Below are 20,185 nucleotides of genomic sequence, written 5' to 3'. Positions count from 1 at the left end.
AACTATGTTCTTGTTGTTAAAATTGTATACCATAAAATAAGATAGCTATATATATATGAATCGAATAAGGTTATGAACAAAGTTACTACCTCAAGTTACTTGGACAAGATTGCTGTGAAAGAGGAGTAAAAACCTAGAACCAAAAGAGTGATGGAATTGGATGAAAGTTTGGAAGCAACTTAAGACATAAACTTGAATTGAAAGTTGTATTTTTGTAGTGTTTTTGTTTGATCTTGTTATGGTGGTGTTTAAGGTGATTCTTGAGAGGATTTTTGCTGGAGTTCTTAGAGATACATGAGGCTAGTAAGTGTGTGTGTTTATCTAGAGAAATGATGTATCAAAAATTAAAAATGGATGCATGTATAAATGATGGTGGTGGCGTGATTTATGATGAACAAAGACAAGATTTTAGGTTGTTTTCTTGTATAATTAGTCATACTAGATAACAAAGTAGTTACCTTATACATAAGGCATGAACAAGGGCTGGTTGGTGGTGATTTGATGTGTATATACCAATAGTAAATATGTATAGAAGCTAGGTATGATACGAGTACATATACTCTAGATATACGTATAGAAATCTTGTGAAAACGGAACGAGGATTCAAATATAGCTATCTTTTGTGAATAAACTTATATTGTTTTATGTATTTAAGTCCTTAAAAGTGATTAAATACATTACATATACGATATATGTATAAACATTATAGGTCATAAGTATTTATGTCAAATAACGTTACGTATGGTTATTGTTTTGAAAACTTAAGTTAGTAGTTTCAAAATATACTTATAACTTATTGTTATTAATACAAAATGAGGTATTACAACATCCTTAGATCATGTTAAATATGTATATATACATATATATACACAAACGTATAATTATCATATGTTATATAGTTCGTGATATCATCGGTCAACTAGACGGTCAAAGGTTGTGTAAAACTCTTTTCAAAAACATAAATCTCAACAATTTGGATTGCTTATCATGTTGGTAAGGTTTAATTTATGTAAATATTAATCTTATAAGTATAGATCGATCGAAAAAGTCCGGGTCATTACATATATATATATATATATATATATATATATATATATATATATATATATATATATATATATATATATATATATATATATATATATATAAGTTAAGAAGTTATGCATACAACTACCCCTACAATATTTTCGTTTCTATATTTTCTTTCTTTCCAACAAGACTATTTTTTTTTTCTTCAATCATCTCAACCTTTCATTACTCATTCGACGAACAACCATCACTCACCACCTTTCTACATTTTTAGTCGTGAACCATCAAGATCACCAAATAACCATTTAAACCATCAACTCCTATCACCTTTACATTTGGGTGCGTTCCCTGTTTCTACTTAAACTTGCTCGACAACCACCCTTAAACCGTCACCTAGACACCACACTAACCATCTCTAAATCTTACCCCTGTCACCTTGAAACCCCATCATCTTTCACTCCATTAAACAAAGTCACATATATAAACTATTAATTAATATAACGTATACTGTCCAATTGACATATTGAATGATACTTTGGATGAGGTTGCATTTGAATTAGTTAAGGATCTCCAGGTCACAGATTGGGAGCCTTCTGATATCGCCGGTATGATTGAAGACGAAATTTCTGGTCTCGTACCTAATTGAAGTGACGACCGTTTAAAATAAATCATATTGAAGATGAAGAAGGTTACCACAATCACTCGTTACACTCTTTGTCGTCGACCTCATCTTCTCACTAATCGTTCCCGGGCATAAATACTTCCCAACTTCATCATATCAAACCGAACCCAAAAACCACCTGCTGCAGTCTTATTCTATTTCTTTTAGACTCGTACCCATTTGGTTGCCGATATGATTGTTCCTGTGTCGGTTCCTAATCAAAGATAAATCATCACCACTATCGAAAACGCAACACCACTTTTGAACACAACCTAAACATCACTATTTTGTTGCTGTTCTTTTAAAGTCTATTCGATAAACACCTGCCGCCATGCTTACTATTTCTGTAACGATAAAGAAGATGATGGTCTGATTTTGATGACGAAGAGATGATCAATAAGATAATGAAATAATAAATATGAGAGGTGATATACCGTATATGCATAGAAAGGACGATGATATTTTTTCGGTTTTAAAACTGCGTGCGTGTTCTCCCTTTTCTTTAATGGCCGACAGATATAAAATCAAACATAATTCACGTGTAATGCTACAAACCGTTTGTCTGTTTCGTGCATAAACTGAAATCATTGAATTCCTATTTGGGCCGAGAGCCAAAATTTTGTGTTTATGTTGGGCCGATAAATCTCCAATTTCCTAGACGGGCCTGCTAGTGAACTGAGTGTCTACAACTGAGCGCTTAACAAACACCACCATTTTCTTCTTGTTCCTTCTTCATTCGACTGCTGTTGCTGTGCAGTCTCCACCGATCCTTGTATCACCAAAATAGCCGTTAAAACTACTTGTTGCTACTTCTATTTTTTTTTTTGAAGTGATGTACCATGATGAACGGAGAAGACGATGACTCTAAGATGGTTGAGAAGACCATGACGGGATGCATGATACTATATATATATATATATATATATATATATATATATATATATATATATATATATATATATGATGTTAAATGGGTTTTGTTTTAAGAAAAAGGAAATCGACAGAAATCGGGTTAAAGGATTTAAAATCCTAATTATTTCAGAAGATAAATGTATAGATGATTGGTTAGGATTGTTTGGGTTGAGTGTGAGGTCGTGGGTTCGAGTCCGGGCAGTGGCGTTTTACTTTTAGATCTCATTTCTTCAAAGGTTGTACATTTTTTTATCATTTTATTAATAGTTGTTATTATTATTATTATTATTATTATTATTATTATTATTATTATTATTATTATTATTATTATTATTATTATTATTATTATTATTATTATTATTATTATTATTATTATTATTATTATTAACATAGGTATTATTATCAATATTATCATTATATCTATTAATATGAATATTACTATTTTTTTTTTATTAAAACTATCTTCTTATCAAAAATTAACATTTTTATTAAAGTTACTATATTTATTAGAATTTCATTTAGGTTAGTATTGTTGTTATGAACAATATTTATAAAAATACTTATATATAATAAACTATCGATTTTAAAAAAAAAAAATATTAAACATATATTTATAGATATATTAATATAACAAACTGAATAAAAATTATTTTAAATGTATATATACAAAATTGATATAGATATATAAAATAAAAACTTAAGATATAATACACATAAATAAAGTATATGTATTAAATAAAAATTTAGTATAAAATTTATATAACTACAAACACATAAATATTATATAAGTTATCAATGAAAATTATGAGATTACCATTACATGTTTTAATAAATATATAATTGGTATAGGTTCGTGAATCCGAGGCCAACCCTGCATTGTTCAATTGTTCAATATAGTCATATGTATTTTTACTACAAAATACATTAGGTGAGTTTCATTTGCCTTTTTACCCTTTATATTTTTGGGCTGAGAATACATGCGCAACTTTTATAGCGTTAAACTCAGCTAGCTCCCTGTGGAACGAACCGGACTTACTAAAAACTACACTATTCTACGATTAGGTACACTGCCTATAAGTGTTGTAGCAAAGTTTAAGTATATCTCATCTATATAAATAAATAAAACTTGTGTAAATTGTATTGTATTTCGTAGTAAAAATATAACTATTTCGTATACACCGCTGCACACATCAAGTTTTTGGCGCCGCTGCCGGGGATGCCGAAGCGAAACGCTATATATATAAAAAAAAAAATTAAGTTTTAATTTCTTTTTGTAAAAATATGTTTTAAATATTAAAAATACAAAAAATATAAAAAGAAAAACGAAATATATATATTTTTAAGAGTTTGTTTAAAATATATAAAATTATAAAGTTTTTCTATTTCTATTTTAGTTTTTAAAAAGTAAGTTTTTATTTATTTTATATAAATAAATTAAAAAAAAATTAATCGGGCCACTACACTGTAGCAGCCCAACATCTGAACTGGATCCGAGGGTCATGTGACCGCATGAAATTATAGCATACACTCCATGCGATCGCATGGAGTGATTTGACAGCCCAGGTACCTCTGCCGACACAATTAGGGTTACGTAATTAATAATAATTATAATAAATTAAATACTAATTAGGGTTATTTATTATATTAATTAATTTTAGTTTTATTTATTTTGTATTTTTAAGTTATATTTAGTTTTAGTAATATAATAAATTAATACTTTTATAAAATAATAATAAAAAAATAATATTTTTATAAAAAATTGTATTTTTATAACTTTAAGCCTATTTTTATATTTTGTATATTTTTTTTATCGTTTAATTTGTAATTTGTATATTTATCATTCGTAATTAATTTTAAGATTAGTTTTTGCCGTAGTTATTTTTATATTTCTAGTTTTTAGGCTTTGCCGTAAAATCCCTTAAGTGCTTTTTCTTTAGATTAAGATTTAGGCGCTTTAGAATTTTGCGACGCCGTTTATATATTTTAGTGCCTTTTAAGTTATTGCCGTTTTAGATATAGATTTCCTTTTAAGCTTTAATAACTTTAGACGCAACTTTTAATATTTAGTTTTTAGACTTTTAAGTTTCGACGTTTTTTTTCTTATTTTTATTTTTCGACGTTTTTCGACGCGCTCTTTTTCTTTCTTATTTCTCGACGCTCTAGTTTTTAGGACATAGAATTTTCTATTTCTTCTTTAAAATTTCTTTAAACTTCGATGAAAAATTATTTTAAGCGGTTAAATTGATAGACATCCAAAATTTTCTGGTTCGTAGTAATAGTTGGATTTGTTAGTGGCGAGTTGTGGGCTTCCAATTTAAAGGGTCCTGGCTACCTACTGCATCTATTGGCTATTCTAAACGTGGGCAAAATCAGAAAAGTCTATTAATTTGATAACTTATATATTTTTTTATCTTTTATAACTAATAGGATATTCAGTGAATGCACCGAGCAAAACGTTCACCACCTTTCATACGTTCACCACCTGTAACTCGATCAAGACATCTAGCCAATATTATCACCGTTGATTTTTCTTTAGAAACATCATCTAGTCAACTAAGTACTCCAACTCAAATTTCAGATAATGCATATTTTCAACCCCACTTCAAAATTAAAAACCCGGAGGATATTCAAGGACAATTCAGAGATCCTGAACCACTAATCATTCCTCCTAAACCACAAATTACTCATCCAGAGATTGTCGAAGAAGAAACCGTTAAATCAGAATTCTCTAGTGATTCGTATTCAACAAATTCAATTATGGAAGTAACAGAACCTCTAAGTATGGAAGACCGAATGAGAGCCACACGCACGGGCCAAGGTCACGCCATTATTAAGCCAGACATTAATGCGCCAGATTATGAAATCAAAGGACAAATCCTACACATGATAACTAATCAATGCCAATATAGTGGTACGCCAAAAGAAGATCCAAACGAACATCTTCGAACCTTTAATAGGATTTGTACTCTATTCAAAATCAGAGAAGTTGAGGATAAACAGATCTATCTCATGTTATTTCCCTGGACTTTAAAGGGAGAAGCCAAAGATTGGTTAGAATCGTTACCTGAAGGGGCGATTGATACATGGGATGTTTTAGTTGAAAAATTTCTTAAACAATTCTTTCCGACATCTAAAGCCGTGAGACTTCAAGGAGAAATTGTTACGTTCACACAAAAGCCAAATGAAACTCTATATGAAGCGTGGACAAGATTTGGAAAGTTGTTGAGAGGATGTCCTCAGCATGGTTTAGACACTTATCAAATAGTACAAATATTCTATCAAGGATGCGATATTACTACACGAAAAGACATCCATATAGCAGCTGGTGGTTCCATTATGAAGAAAACCGCAACTGAAGCTCACAAGATCATTGATAACACAGCCTCCCACTCACATGAGTGGCACCAAGAAAAAGATATCTTTCGTTCATCTAAAGCGGCTAGAGCCGATTCTAGCCATGACTTTGATTTCGTTTCTACAAAAATAGATGCTTTCGAGATACGAATGGAAAAGATGACTAAAGATATTCACGCAATACGAATCAGTTGTGAGCAATGCGGTGGACCACACTTAACGAAAGATTGCCACATTGAGCAAACAATGGAACAACGTGAGAATGTTTCCTACATGAACCAAAGGCCGGGAAATAATTATCAAAATAATTATCAACCGCCAAGGCCAAACTTTAATCGAAATCAAAATATTCTTTACAATCCAATTAGACCCAACAACAACTCGTACAACCAACAAGGTCCGAATAACCAACCAACTCAAAACAACACTTTCAATCAACAAAGACCTAGCTTATATAAACCACCACAACAAACCGAAGAGAAAAAGCCAAATCTCGAAGAAATGATGGCAAAGCTAATGGAATCTCAAATACAATTTATAACATCTCAAACCCAAACAAATGAGAGGTTTGATCAGTCACTAAGAACTCAACAAGCTTCCATTTTGAATCTAGAAAAACACATAGGTACTCTTGCTAGTATGATGAGTAAGAGGGAACAAGGAAAGCTACGGAGTGATACTGAAGTAAATCCTCGGAATGAGAATGTTAATATGGTATCAACGAATTCTGAAAAACCAACACCAGAAGATAGGAAGGTTTTAGATGTGAGTAACAATGAAGAAATTACAACACCACCACCACCCGAGTATGTAAAGCTAGTGGTGGCACCATACAGACCACCTATCCCGTTTTCAAGAAAAGGAGTTGAGTATGAGCAAGTAATAGGTAATAAAGTTTGTGATACCTCTGGAAAGAAGAAGAAGAAGAATAAGAAAGTACAAGAAACAAAAACCGTAAAGATAAACCCGGTAAAGACAGTTCCACCGAAACCTCCACTCAGGGTGGGTGATCCGGGTGAATTTATTGTTCCTTGTCTACTTAGTGATTGTGTCATGTATGATGCACTAGCAGATTTAGGTGCGAGTGTGAGTGTTATGCCTCTTTCATTATATAAGAGATTAGGTGTAGGTGTGTTAAGTCCAACGAAAATGAGTGTTCGACTCTTTGATCAAACCATTAGGCACCCAGTTGGAATTGCTGACAACCTACCTGTTCAAGTAGGTAATTTAACCTTTCTAGTCTAATTTATTATCATTGACATAGAAGAGGACTCAAACATTCCTCTAATTTTAGGTCGACCATTCTTAGCATCCACCAGGGCGTTCGTTAATGTAAGAGAGGGTAGAATGACACTTAGTAAAGATGAAAAGTCGATCACCTTTGTAAGTCGAAAGTCTAAATCTCCACCAACCAAAACCGTTGAACCAACAAAAATAATTGGTAAGAAGCATATTGTTTTACCAACTCCAACGGTAGTGCTTAGCAATAATAAAACGCCTAAGTGTGGGGAAGATGAAGTAACACCTAATGATGACTTGATAACAAAGAAGCCCGTTGTTGAAACGAAGTTAAATGATCCCGTTATTAATAGTTCAATGAAGAAACTTATTAAACGGATTCGCGATGCTAGAACCAAGGGGAACTTTACGTTATGTAACCAGTTAGTATCCAATCTATCGCCTAAAGAAAAGGCAAAACTAGTTGAATTTGTGGAAATTACACAGGAATCCGACCAATGGCTTAAAGTAAAAGTCACAGATATGCAAGTTGATTATGGTCCAAAAGAAATTGACAATGAAGTTAATCACAAATTCGACACCACAGCTACCTAAGTGTGGGGAGATTCAGATGTTCTAAAAAGAAAATGTTGTCTAGAGTTAGTTGTTCTGTTCTCGTGTAGATCCGAGAATGGAATTCGATTGGTCTTTTCCACTAGTAGACACTAAAGAACTGGTTTTCTCCCCCCATTCTGAATTTTTTTGTTTTGTAGGAAATTAATACGCTTTTTAAAAATTAATTTTTTTGTGTGAATTTAAAAACAAAAATTTACTTTATTTCATTAAGTTTAAAAAAATGATTTCTAAAGTTCGTCGTAAGTTAAAGACTAGGTCATGGAACCGAAATTGCTTTACCCGAGGGCGGGGCGACAAATTTTGTTATCATTATTTCTAATTTTATTGATCTAAAGTATACCAAAAAAATTAAAAAACCCAAAAATCTTTGCTTTTAAAGCAATCGCTTTAAAAACGACAAATTTTAAATTTTATCGAGGGACGGACTAGGTAAACATACCGAAACTACCTAAAGTAAAAGGAAACAAAAATTTTAAAAAATTATTCATTTAAATTGTTTTAATAAATAAAGGTTTTATAAAAAAAAATATATATAATAAAAATATTATGTATGTTTGTAGTTTATCTTATGTACAAAACAGGGTAAAACAACGCACTTTCAAAGACTGGCATTAAAGTTCAGCAAAAGCTACTAATTTTGATGACAAGACGCAAAATATCAAATGTGATATAAAATATGTTTGCAAACTCGGTATTTTTAATCACTTTTCTACACTAATCACCCTCATGAATTTATAATTATAGTCTGATTTTATACAAATGAGGGCATTGCATGATCTCAAGTGTGGGGAAGGGTTATAAATTCTCTCGGGTTTACACTTAGTTTAATTGCCACAAATTTTGTGAAAATTTGAAAAAATTTCAACTAAATGAATTCAAAATCATGTTTATACATATTTATGAACGATAAACTTGGTTATAATATCGAAATTATTGTTACCTCGGAAAGAACATAAATGGAGAAACAACCCAAAACGTTAGAATTCATTTAAAATGGAATAGAGGAGAATAAAAAGGCAAAGAAAAAAATAAATAAAAGCTAAGTGTGAGAAGAATTTATCAAGTTATTTAAAACACATATCACATATGTTTGTACAATATTATTACAGGTACTTTTGTTTTAGACGATTTTAATCAGTTTTACCCAATTTACTGTAATATATTTGAAAGAAAGATGGATCTACACGATGAATCAATTCCATCATTAAAAGGAAGTAAAGTCTTCCAGAAAAAGACACGCGCTTCTTGATTTAGGTCAAGAAGTTGTCGTCCAGACCAGCTGTAGGTTGACGAAAAATCTAGAAAAGTCATCTCTAAAATCAGCAGGAAATCCACGGACCTCAGCATCAAACAGGGTCGCCATGTGGTCAGACTTATCCTAACCATGAGAGGATCTGTCTCGTAAAATGAGGAGGGCACCGTGCAAATTAGCTTGATAAGACTAATGAATCAGACCTCCAGAAAGGATAATCTCCTTAAAGATTAAAAAATCAGCATTTAAGCCTGATATTACTCAATCCTTGAGATTGACTTTAAAGATTGAGAATTACAAACTCATGGAATTCGATGATATCTAAACTCGAGCTTGAACGCGAAAATATTTTGATCAAATTATAACCGATTTGTTTTCTGAAAACTTATTTTCAATGCGTTCATTACCATTGAACGTAAAATCCTAGGAATTCACCTGAAATTCATTAGGTCACCTGAACCAAATCGGGTGTCAACCGTAAGAACGGTGGTTGCATAGCATGGTCGAAGACAGGACCTTGTGCCAGACCAAAAAATTATAGGGTGATATTTACTATTGCTCCTACAAAGGATAGTAATTGCATCCGACATGTTTTAGACCATGAACATCTGCATGTCATTAGACATTGCCTTAACAGTTGCTTGTTCAACGCTTTCCTTTACAACCGGACGGTAGTTTACCGAAAGGTAATATACGGAGCAAGTATACTGGGCTTTCCTAATACAAGGTTAGCAAGTGGGTGACACAAAACCATAAGTTTTGAGCTAACATTTTCAAATCTGAAACCCACCAAACCCACAAAAACAATTTGCAAACACCGATGAAGGGTTATTCCGGAAAACTTATCTAGGATAAAATCTAGAATGAATTTTCAAAAGATCAAATGTTTTCATAAAGATCCAATTTCCTTAAAGGATCTAAATTTTCATAGTCATGTGGGACTGTAAACCACATCGTTACTACCATTGTTCATACCACCGTATTAAAATCACTGATGTATAAAGTGTGAGAATAAAAAAAAGTGATTCGAGTGTAGTGTGATTTAATTTCAAGTTCTGTATTGCTTGAGGACAAGCAACGCTCAAGTGTGGGGATATTTGATAGTGCTCCAAATGAACATATATTTAGGCACAATATCCTTCCAATATGTAAAGCTTTTAGTTGTAATTGTTCTATTTTTATGTAATATTCGTTTAAATAAATAAGTGTGAAGACAAAAGAAGAAAACGATGCTTTGAAGATGCAAATGATCAAAAAGCTAAAAAGTACAAAGTACAATCCAAGTAGTTCGTAATATTGATGAGAAACGTCTCAAAATTACAAAAGTACAAGTCGCAAAACGAAAAGTACAAGATATTAAATAGTACGCAAGGACGTTCGAAAAACCGGAACCGGGACCTGAGCCAACTATCAACGCGCAACGCAACGGAGCTAAAATTACAAGTCAACTATGCACAAAAATATAATATAATATTTAAATAATTATATAAATTATTTATATATTATATATTATATTAAATAACGTCGACAAACTAGCAAACAAAAAATATGTGAGCTGGATCTGACAACCATGCGATCGTATGGGAAATAGGCATAAAACTTTTGCGAGTGCATGAGCCCATGCGAGTGCATGAGATTTGCACTAAAATCTCATGCGACCGCATGAGTTACTGTAGCAGGCCAAGTATTATAAAAAGGCAGTTTGCTCGACGTTTTAATTAAACAAGAGAATTCAATCTCTTACTCTCTTCAATGTATATATATTTATATTTATAATTTTAATTTTAAGTTAATAATAATAAGGTTATTTTAAGAATGTTTTACGGGTTTTAAGTCGAAATTCTGTCCGTGGAACGCTACGCGATTAATCACCACTGTAAGATATGTTCTTCCTTTTTAAATTAATGTCTCGTAACTAAGTTATTATTATGCTTATTTGAGCCAAAGTAATCGTGATGTTAGACTAAATATTAAGACGGGGTTATTAGATTTTGTACCATAATTAAGGTTTGGACAAAAGACCGACACTTGTGGACATTGGACTATGACTATTAATAGATAGGGGGTATTGTCTAATTGAGCGACAACTCATTGGAACCTGTCAAACCTATCTTCAAATTAGTTAATCTAATAATTATTAAAATGATTATGTATGTCCTATTTAGTGACGTTTATACGACATCTTTTACGATCATTTAATTAATTATTCGAGTTGGGTAATTGATTATTCATTCTGATCAAGTGGGTAAATTAATATTCATATCTCATTAAAATAGGAGTGGATTACATACAAGGATAATTGGTGTAATTGTTAACAAAGTATTAAAACCTTGGATTACGCGCAGTCGATAACCTGGTGTAATTATTAACAAAGTATTAAAACCTTGTTACAGTCCGAATCCCTAATTAGTTGGAATATTTGACTTCGGGAATAAGGTTAATTTGACGAGCATTTTATAATTATGACCGATGGACTATTATGGACAAAAACCAAATAGGTATCAAATAATCCAGGACAAAGGACAATTAAACTGGGTAATAAATTAAAATCAACACTTCGAACATCATGATTACGAAAGTTTAAATAAGCATAATACTTTTAATTCATATTTCATCGAACCTTTATTTACTGTCATTTTAATTACTGCAATTTACTTTATCACAATTTAAATTCTGTCATTTATATTATCGTCATTTATCTTTACGCTTTTTTTAAGATCGACAAACCGGTCATTAAACGGTAAAAAAACCCCCTTTTATAATAATATTACTATATATAATTATTTATATTTTATATAAATATAGTTGTTAAAAATATAGCGTTAAACTCAGCTAGCTCCCTGTGGAACGAACCGGACTTACTAAAAACTACACTACTCTAAGATTAGGTACACTGCCTATAAGTGTTGTAGCAAGGTTTAAGTATATCCCATCTATATAAATAAATAAAACTTGTGTAAATTGTATCGTATTTCGTAGTAAAAATATAACTATTTCGTATACACCGCTGCACACATCATGGGCGCGAGTAGTTGTATATGGATCCATAGGGCTTGACATCCCCGTCTATTTCAGGTATAGAAACCCTAGCCTGAACTATAAAACAGACTTATGCTATTTGAGTTTAGTATACGTTGGTTTGCGTGTATTGTACATGTTGTTTGCATGTATGTTAAAACAGGGGTACTTATTATAACGTTAAAGTTTAGCTACCAAGGTGCTCAATCTTGTAGAATATTTTGATAAACGTTTCTGGATGAAACAACTGAAATCTTGTGATCCACCTTTATGTACAGATTATGCAAAACATTAAAACTATGAACTCACCAACCTTTGTGTTGACACTTGTTAGCATGTTTATTCTCAGGTTCCCTAAAAGTCTTCTGCTATTTGCTTATATGTTAGACAAGCTATGTGCATGGAGTCTTACATGGCATATTTTTCAAGGAAACGTTGCATTCACCAAATCATCCCCATGTATCTTATTTTGACTGCATTGTCAACGGAAACTATTATAAACTATTATTTACGTTGATTGTCTATATGTAGAAATCATCAGCTGTCAAAAACCTTTGATTTAAATATGCATTTATGGTGTGCCTTTTCAAAAGAATGCAATGTTTACAAAACGTATCATATAGAGGTCAAATACCTCACAATGAAATCGATGAATGACGTGTTCGTCCATATGGATTTGGAGCGATCATCACAGTTGGTATCAGAGCGTTGGTCCTAGTGAACCAGGTCTTGCATTAGTGTATCTAACTGATAGTTGTTAGGATACATTCATAAGTCTGGACTTCGACCGTGTCTGCATGTCAAAAGTTTTGCTTATCATTTCTTGTCGGAAATTACCTGTCTATCATCTTAAGTCTAAACACGTCTTATTGCATTGATTGTATAGATAGTATAGACAAAATTCATATCTTGGCATATCTATTACAGTAAACTTTACCTGACATCTTCCGTAAAATCCTCCGTAACTTATGGGATTCTGGTATTATAAATATATATGTAAACTATGTATTGAGGAGTACCAAATTAGTCCTATAATCTATTTTATTCCAAAAATCTTTTCCTTGATTACACAAAATGGATCCTGTATCTAGTTCAAATTCCTTAGATTCCGACAGCTATTCCGATATGGATATTCGCCTGAACTCCGAAGAGAGTGTAACCGGAATGGATCAACCAATTAGCCATCATCTATTCTGGATGAATTGGGGATGGGTTCGTAGCCTACTTAATCATTGGAGACAAGAAGAAGGTGATCCCTTCCATCCACCACATTGCCCTCTTGGCGAAGAACCTGAAGCACTTACCGGCGAACCTGTTCGTAATACCATTTTCTCTCTCATTTCCCGAGTATCTCGTCACGATTATATACTATCTCAAATTCTAGATCTTATTCGTCCGCTCGTCCGAACCGACAATCATCCCGGTGTAATAGAAGAAGTCAACGAGCTTCGCGCTCGGGTAGTGGCTTTGGAGAATATGGTGCAAAGGTTACAAGTACCAGCAGCATCACCGGCATCAACAGTACCACCGACAACAACACCGACAGTACCATTACCACCACCAACCGCACCACAAACCTCAACTTCACAATCTGTCCCACGAGCATCAACGTCATACGCCCTATAGTTACCAAGGAATATCAATAAGAATAAATAATGAAGTATTGATTTCATTAGTAAAATACTCCATGAAGATTATGTAATCTCTAATGTTTTAGAGATTTTTTTTTTTTTTTTTTTTTTTGAAAAGCAATGTTTTAGAGATTAATCATTTCTAAGTCAAGTCAAAAATCAAATGAGCTTAATATGATATTAACTCATTAAATCTGTATTACATCTGAAAAAATATACATACATATATTTTCATAAAGACGGTAATAAAAATTCTTTTGTACAAAGTATTAATTGTGAAATCTTTAACGGGTAGGTAATACCCGGGGAAATATTTAAGTTCACAATTAATATGTTACACTGTACATTCTTCAATTTTGATTCAAAAATTATTGACTATACCCACTACAATCACAACGCTATACATTCGTTCATAGAAATCTGAACAACCATTCTTATTCAAATTCAATTACATAACAGAATCCAAGTCAAGATTTAACAAGTGACATCATTCTTAGATCTCTACGTCTTTCAAAGCTATACTTTGACTTCAAAACTGTGAAAAATCCTTTAGCATTGTTATTACCGAAAATAATCTTGCAATTCCTTTTCAAAGTATCCAGTTTTATCACACTTCCAACTAGTCAACTTCGACTTTTCAGATTAGCCTTATTATAACCTTGACATATATGTTCTTGTTACTGGGGAACCTTTCATGTTCCACCACATTAGCAGTAAATTTATCAACAACTTCATTGATCCCAGACCTTCCAAAAAATCATTATACTCATTGAAACCCTATCATGTACTCAACCACATCTTGTAACGGTAATTGTGATACCATCTACCGGGAATTAGCAATCAGTATTTCGAATTTCGCAGCAATTCTACGCCAACAGATACATATAATGTCTATCTTATAGACTTACATACTTCGAATGTGAAGTTTCTGAAAAACACCCCAAACTGCGAAATTAGTTCTCCAAATTTTGTAAAAATGCTGATGAAGCAGCAAAAACTGTAAACGACTTTAACAGTCAAAAGTTTGATGATAAAGAGTAGTGTGTTGGAAAAGCACAGAAAAAGAGAAAGTTTGGTACTGAAAAATGGATTGAGCAAATCATGAAGGAGGCTGTGGACAAATCACAAAGACTAAACCTGCCTTCAAAGAATCCAAATGATTCAGTATTTGCTGAAGTCATTAACGAATACCTTGCTCCTAACTCAAAATCCGTTACGAACAAATCTTTTTCATCATCTTTCGATATTAGAAATTCTAAGATATCATCGTATCTTTCATTATAAATATCCTCGATATTTCTGGAGATATCTTCATAACTATTCTTATCTGAAATCATTCATCTCTTCGTGCTATCTGCGTTACATCATAAAAGAAACTATTTTAATTTTAAAAATCTGAAAAATTCGAAAAATGGATGTTTGAAGTAATGTTGGGAATTGAAGCATGAGTTAGTATAATATAATGACACTTGATCAATATGATTATATTACAGCAAGTCATGCTAAGTTTCTAATGGAACGTGATAAAGGTTCACAGATCACACCCTCATCATGAGCCATGTTACATAACTCTTTCATTTTATTTAACCTCTAAACATATCAAGAAAATATTTTTCTTGATGATTCAGTCTTTTCCGGATATTCTGGTAATTTGACAATTCAAGTTCGTGCTATTACCATTTCTTTCTTAGAACATTAGTTATGTTCATCTGAAAATCCATACCTACGAATTCTGGACCATTATTCGCTTGACTTAAGTTCGGGAAGAGAAAACGAAAGCATGAAACTCTGAAATATAATGGAAAATATAAAGCCCGATAACAACCCCGAAATTTACAAACTGTGTATATCAATGCGTATAGCAATATAAAGACACGGGATAATGAAAAACACTATAACCCCAAGGTAATAGTAGAAGAAAATAACCTCCTCTGGTGGCAGATGAAAAAGAAGAATAAAGGATACGATAGCCAAGAAAATATCAAGAATCAGAACTGGATTAAGCATTTCCACAATCTATTAGGAAGTATGAAATAAGGAAGAAGCTAATAGGAGTGGTGAAAAATAAATGAAACGGAAGAGGTCAATTTATAGTGAAATATCAGACATAGCAATCGAGGCAGATTACGCATTTAATTAAAGAAGACCTTAATCTCCTTAATTCCCAAAGAAGCAAATCTTATTTAGAATATGAAGATTTTCTATTCCTTAAATTCCGAAAATCAATCGTTACAACGTCAAAAATTAAGACCAAACTCTATTCCTTCATTTCACTCTTTTACGATAACTTCTCTTATACGCTTCGAGTAATCGGATTGTTTTAACCATATTATTCAACGGTGATAAAACTCTATTTATCAACTCATATTCATCATGAAAACATTTTTATTGTTAGCCATGACGACCTCACTCAAATTTCGGAACGAAATTTCTTTAACGGGTAGGTACTGTGATGACCCGGAAATTTCTGACCAAATTTAAACTTAATCTTTATATGATTAACGTTTCCGACACGATAAGCAAAGTCTGTAAAACTGAATCTCAAAATTTTTGAACTATTCAAATACCCTTCGTTTGTTCTCGACGATTCGCGAACAATGATATGTAAATAGATGCATATACATACTATAATTTGAAAGCGTAACAAAGTATTAATTGTATGATACTGTGCATTAAACTTATTGGTTTATATATCTATTTGAATATATATGATAAGTTGGAATATTAATTGTATGAATAACTTGCGACGTTTATTTAAAACGTGTTTATGAATATTGAATATATATTAACTTGGTTATAAAACATTTGATAATACTATTATAGTAGTAAATAACAAGATGATGATTTATTAAGTAATGAAGTCTATTATGCGAATATGACTTGAAAACGTTAACAAAGTATTAAACTTATAACGTTATACTTATTTGTTTAAGATAAACATCTACGTAATGAAACGTGTTATGTAAAAACGTGTTTTAAAACTTAAAGATTAGTAAAAATATTATTAGCTTTTAATATAAGGATATATACGAGGTTTCGAATTTATTTAGTAAACAACGATAACACTCGTTTGACATTAGATTGGGATTAAACAAAGTTAAATACAAGATTTATAGAAGTAAATAACCAAAACACTCAAAGGTATAAGTTATATCTCGAGTGGTATAGTTTAGGGATAATTTAAGACTATATTTTGACAAAGGTATGATTCGCGAAACGAAAAGTGCAAGTTTTCTAAGCATACGAAACAACGTTCGAAAAACCGAAATCGGGACATAAGTCGAGTGACGACGTACGACTTATCGGAGCAAAAGTTACAAGTCCACTAAGCACGAGAATATAATATAATATATAATTAATTTATATAAATTATATATATTATTTATAAATATAATAACATGTCGACGAGGTAGCAAACAAAAGAATGTGGGCTGGCAAACAGAGCCATGCGATCGTATGGCTATATGCCTTGAGTCCCATGCGATCGCATGGGAAGGCTGGACAATTCAGATGCTATAAAACGCGAAGTCTGGTACCAGTTTCATTTACTAATCTCTCTCGATCTCATCTCTCAATTATATATTATTATTATTATTATTATTATTATTATAATAATAATAATAATAATAATAATAATTATTATTATTATTATTATTATTATTATTATTATTATTAATCTTAATATTAGTAGTATTAGCGTTAGTATTAATATTATAATTTATACATAAAATACTACGACGAGGTTCTGCTCGCATGTTTTCAAAATGAGTTTTTGAGAGGGATAGAGCTGAGGAAAATTACGGGTTATAACTATGGAGGTTATGGGTAATGTTCGAGGATAATATTCGCAAGTCAAACTTAGTGTTTATCATCTCTGTTGCGTCTACGTACTTTCCAACAATATTGAATCACAATATTGATACGTGAGCATTCATATCTTATCTTTTATATATTAATAGTGTATACATGTCTAGTGCTCGAGTATATATGTTTATGCATGCTTTTATGCTAAATTTCATCGTTAGATAGTACGATGAATCACGAATTAAATACATATATTACTGATAAAAGGTATATGATATGCATGTCGTTGGAAAGCTGGCGAAAAATCAATAACTTTTCATTTAGAAACCGCCTAATTTCGGTGAACGAATTAAAAGTTATGATCAACTGAATTATGATTAACGTTAATTGAAATTGCTTTTGAATCTGCAATTGATATTTAAACAACTTGTTAATAAGATAGATAAAGTGGATTTTTTTAATATTACCAGCCGAGTAAATGAATCCTTATATAGGACACGTCTCGTTTTGTTAAACAACTGTCAAAATTGACTTTTTGAAACAACTTTGGATAACTTTTGTATGTCGATCTCGAGCATTAGGATTGTGATACACTATGACCTGACCTAGTTTGATAGACATTTATTGACCAACATATGTTCTCTAGGTTGAGATCTACGGTTATTTGGTAATCCGAGTTTCGATCACATTTTGGTGAACGACTTTATATTCTGCTAAGGTGAGTTTCATTTGCTCCGTTTTTAATTGCTTTTGCAATCTATATTTTTGGGCTGAGAATACATGCACTTTATTTTAAACGCAATGGATAAAGTACATACTAAATTCTACACCGAGTTTGAACCGAAAATCCCTTAGCTTTGGTAACTAGTAACTGCCGGTTATAAGAACTGGTGGGCGCGAGTAGTTGTATATAGATCCATAGGGCTTGACATCCCCATCTGTTTCAGGTATAGAAACCCTAGCCTGAACTATAAAACAGACGTATGCTATTTGAGTTTAGTACACGTTGGTTTGCGTGTATTGTACATGTTGGTTGCATGTATGTTAAAATAGGGGTACTTATTATAACGTTAAAGTTTAGCTACCAAGGTGCTCAATCTTGTAGAATATTTTGATAAACGTTTCTGGATGAAACTACTGAAATCTTGTGATCCACATTTATGTATAAATTATGCAAAACATTAAAACTATGAACTCACCAACCTTTGTGTTGACACTTGTTAGCATGTTTATTCTCAGGTTCCCTAGAAGTCTTCCGCTGTTTACTTATATGTTAGACAAGCTATGTGCATGGAGTCTTACATGGCATATTTTTCAAGGAAACGTTGCATTCACCAAATCATCACCATGTATCTTATTTTGACTGCATTGTCAATGGAAGTACTATTGTAAACTATTATTTACGGTGATTGTCTATATGTAGAAATCATCAGCTGTCGAAAACCTTTGATTTAAATATTCATTTATGGTGTGCCTTTTCAAAAGAATGCAATGTTTACAAAACGTATCATATAGAGGTCAAATACCTCGCAATGAAATCGATGAATGACTTGTTTGTCCATGTAGATTTGGAGCGATCGTCACAGTTGGTATCAGAGCGTTGGTCCTAGTGAACCAGGTCTTGCATTAGTGTGTCTAACTGATAGTTTTTAGGATGCATTCGTAAGTCTGGACTTCGACCGTGTCTGCATGTCAAAAGTTTTGCTTATCATTTCTTGTCAGAAATTACCTGTCTATCATCTTAAGTCTAAACGCGTCTTATTGCATTGATTGCATAGATAGTATAGACAAAATTCATATCTTGGCATATCTATTACAGTAAACTTTGCCTGACATCTTCCGTAAAATCCTCCGTAACTTATGGGATTCTGGTATTATAAATACATATGTAAACTATGTATTGAGGAGTACCAAATTAGTCCTATAATCTATTTCATTCAAAAAATCTTTTCCTTGATTACATAAAATGGATCCTGTATCTAGTTCAAATTCCTTAGATTCCGACAGCTATTCCGATATGGATATTCACCTGAACTCCGTAGACAGTGTAACCGGAATGGATCAACCAATTAGCCATCATCTATTCTGGATGAATTGGGGATGGGTTCGTTGCCTACTTAATCATTGGAGACAAGAAGAAGGTGATCCCTTCCATCCACCACATTGCCCTCTTGGCGAAGAACCTGAAGCACTTACCGGCGAACCTGTTCGTAATACCATTTTCTCTCTAATTTCCCGAGTATCTCGTCACGATTATATACTACCTCAAATTCTAGATCTTATTCGTCCACTCGTCCGAACCGACAATCATCCCGGTGTAATAGAAGAAGTCAACGAGCTTCGCGCTCGGGTAGTGGATTTAGAGAATATGGTGCAAAGGTTACAAGCACCAGCAGCATCACCGGCATCAACAGTGCCACCGACAACAACACCAACAGTACCATTACCACCACCAACTGCACCGCAAACCTCAACTTCACAATCTGTCCCACGAGCATCAACGTCATACGCCCTATAGTTACCAAGGAATATCAATAAGAATAAATAATGAAGTATTGATTTCATTAGTGAAATACTTCGCGAAGATTATGTAATCTCTAATGTTTTAGAGATTAATCATTTCTAAGTCAAGCCAAAAATCAAATGAGCTTAATATGATATTAACTCATT

General features: G+C 32.3%; 1 non-coding gene across 1 annotated transcript; it reads right to left on the bottom strand.

Moving 5' to 3' along the window:
• Positions 1-5,743: 5,743 nt before the first annotated feature.
• LOC139860746 (small nucleolar RNA R71) lies at positions 5,744-5,850 on the bottom strand. The gene has a single exon (XR_011763369.1). It is a non-coding gene; the product is annotated as a small nucleolar RNA R71 (small nucleolar RNA).
• Between the last annotated feature and the right edge of the window lie 14,335 nt (positions 5,851-20,185).

Source organism: Rutidosis leptorrhynchoides, chromosome 7, assembly GCF_046630445.1.
Source record: "Rutidosis leptorrhynchoides isolate AG116_Rl617_1_P2 chromosome 7, CSIRO_AGI_Rlap_v1, whole genome shotgun sequence".
Taxonomy (NCBI): Eukaryota; Viridiplantae; Streptophyta; class Magnoliopsida; order Asterales; family Asteraceae; genus Rutidosis; species Rutidosis leptorrhynchoides.
Note: the sequence above shows the minus strand (reverse complement) of the source record. Positions and strands in the feature narration are given on the sequence as shown.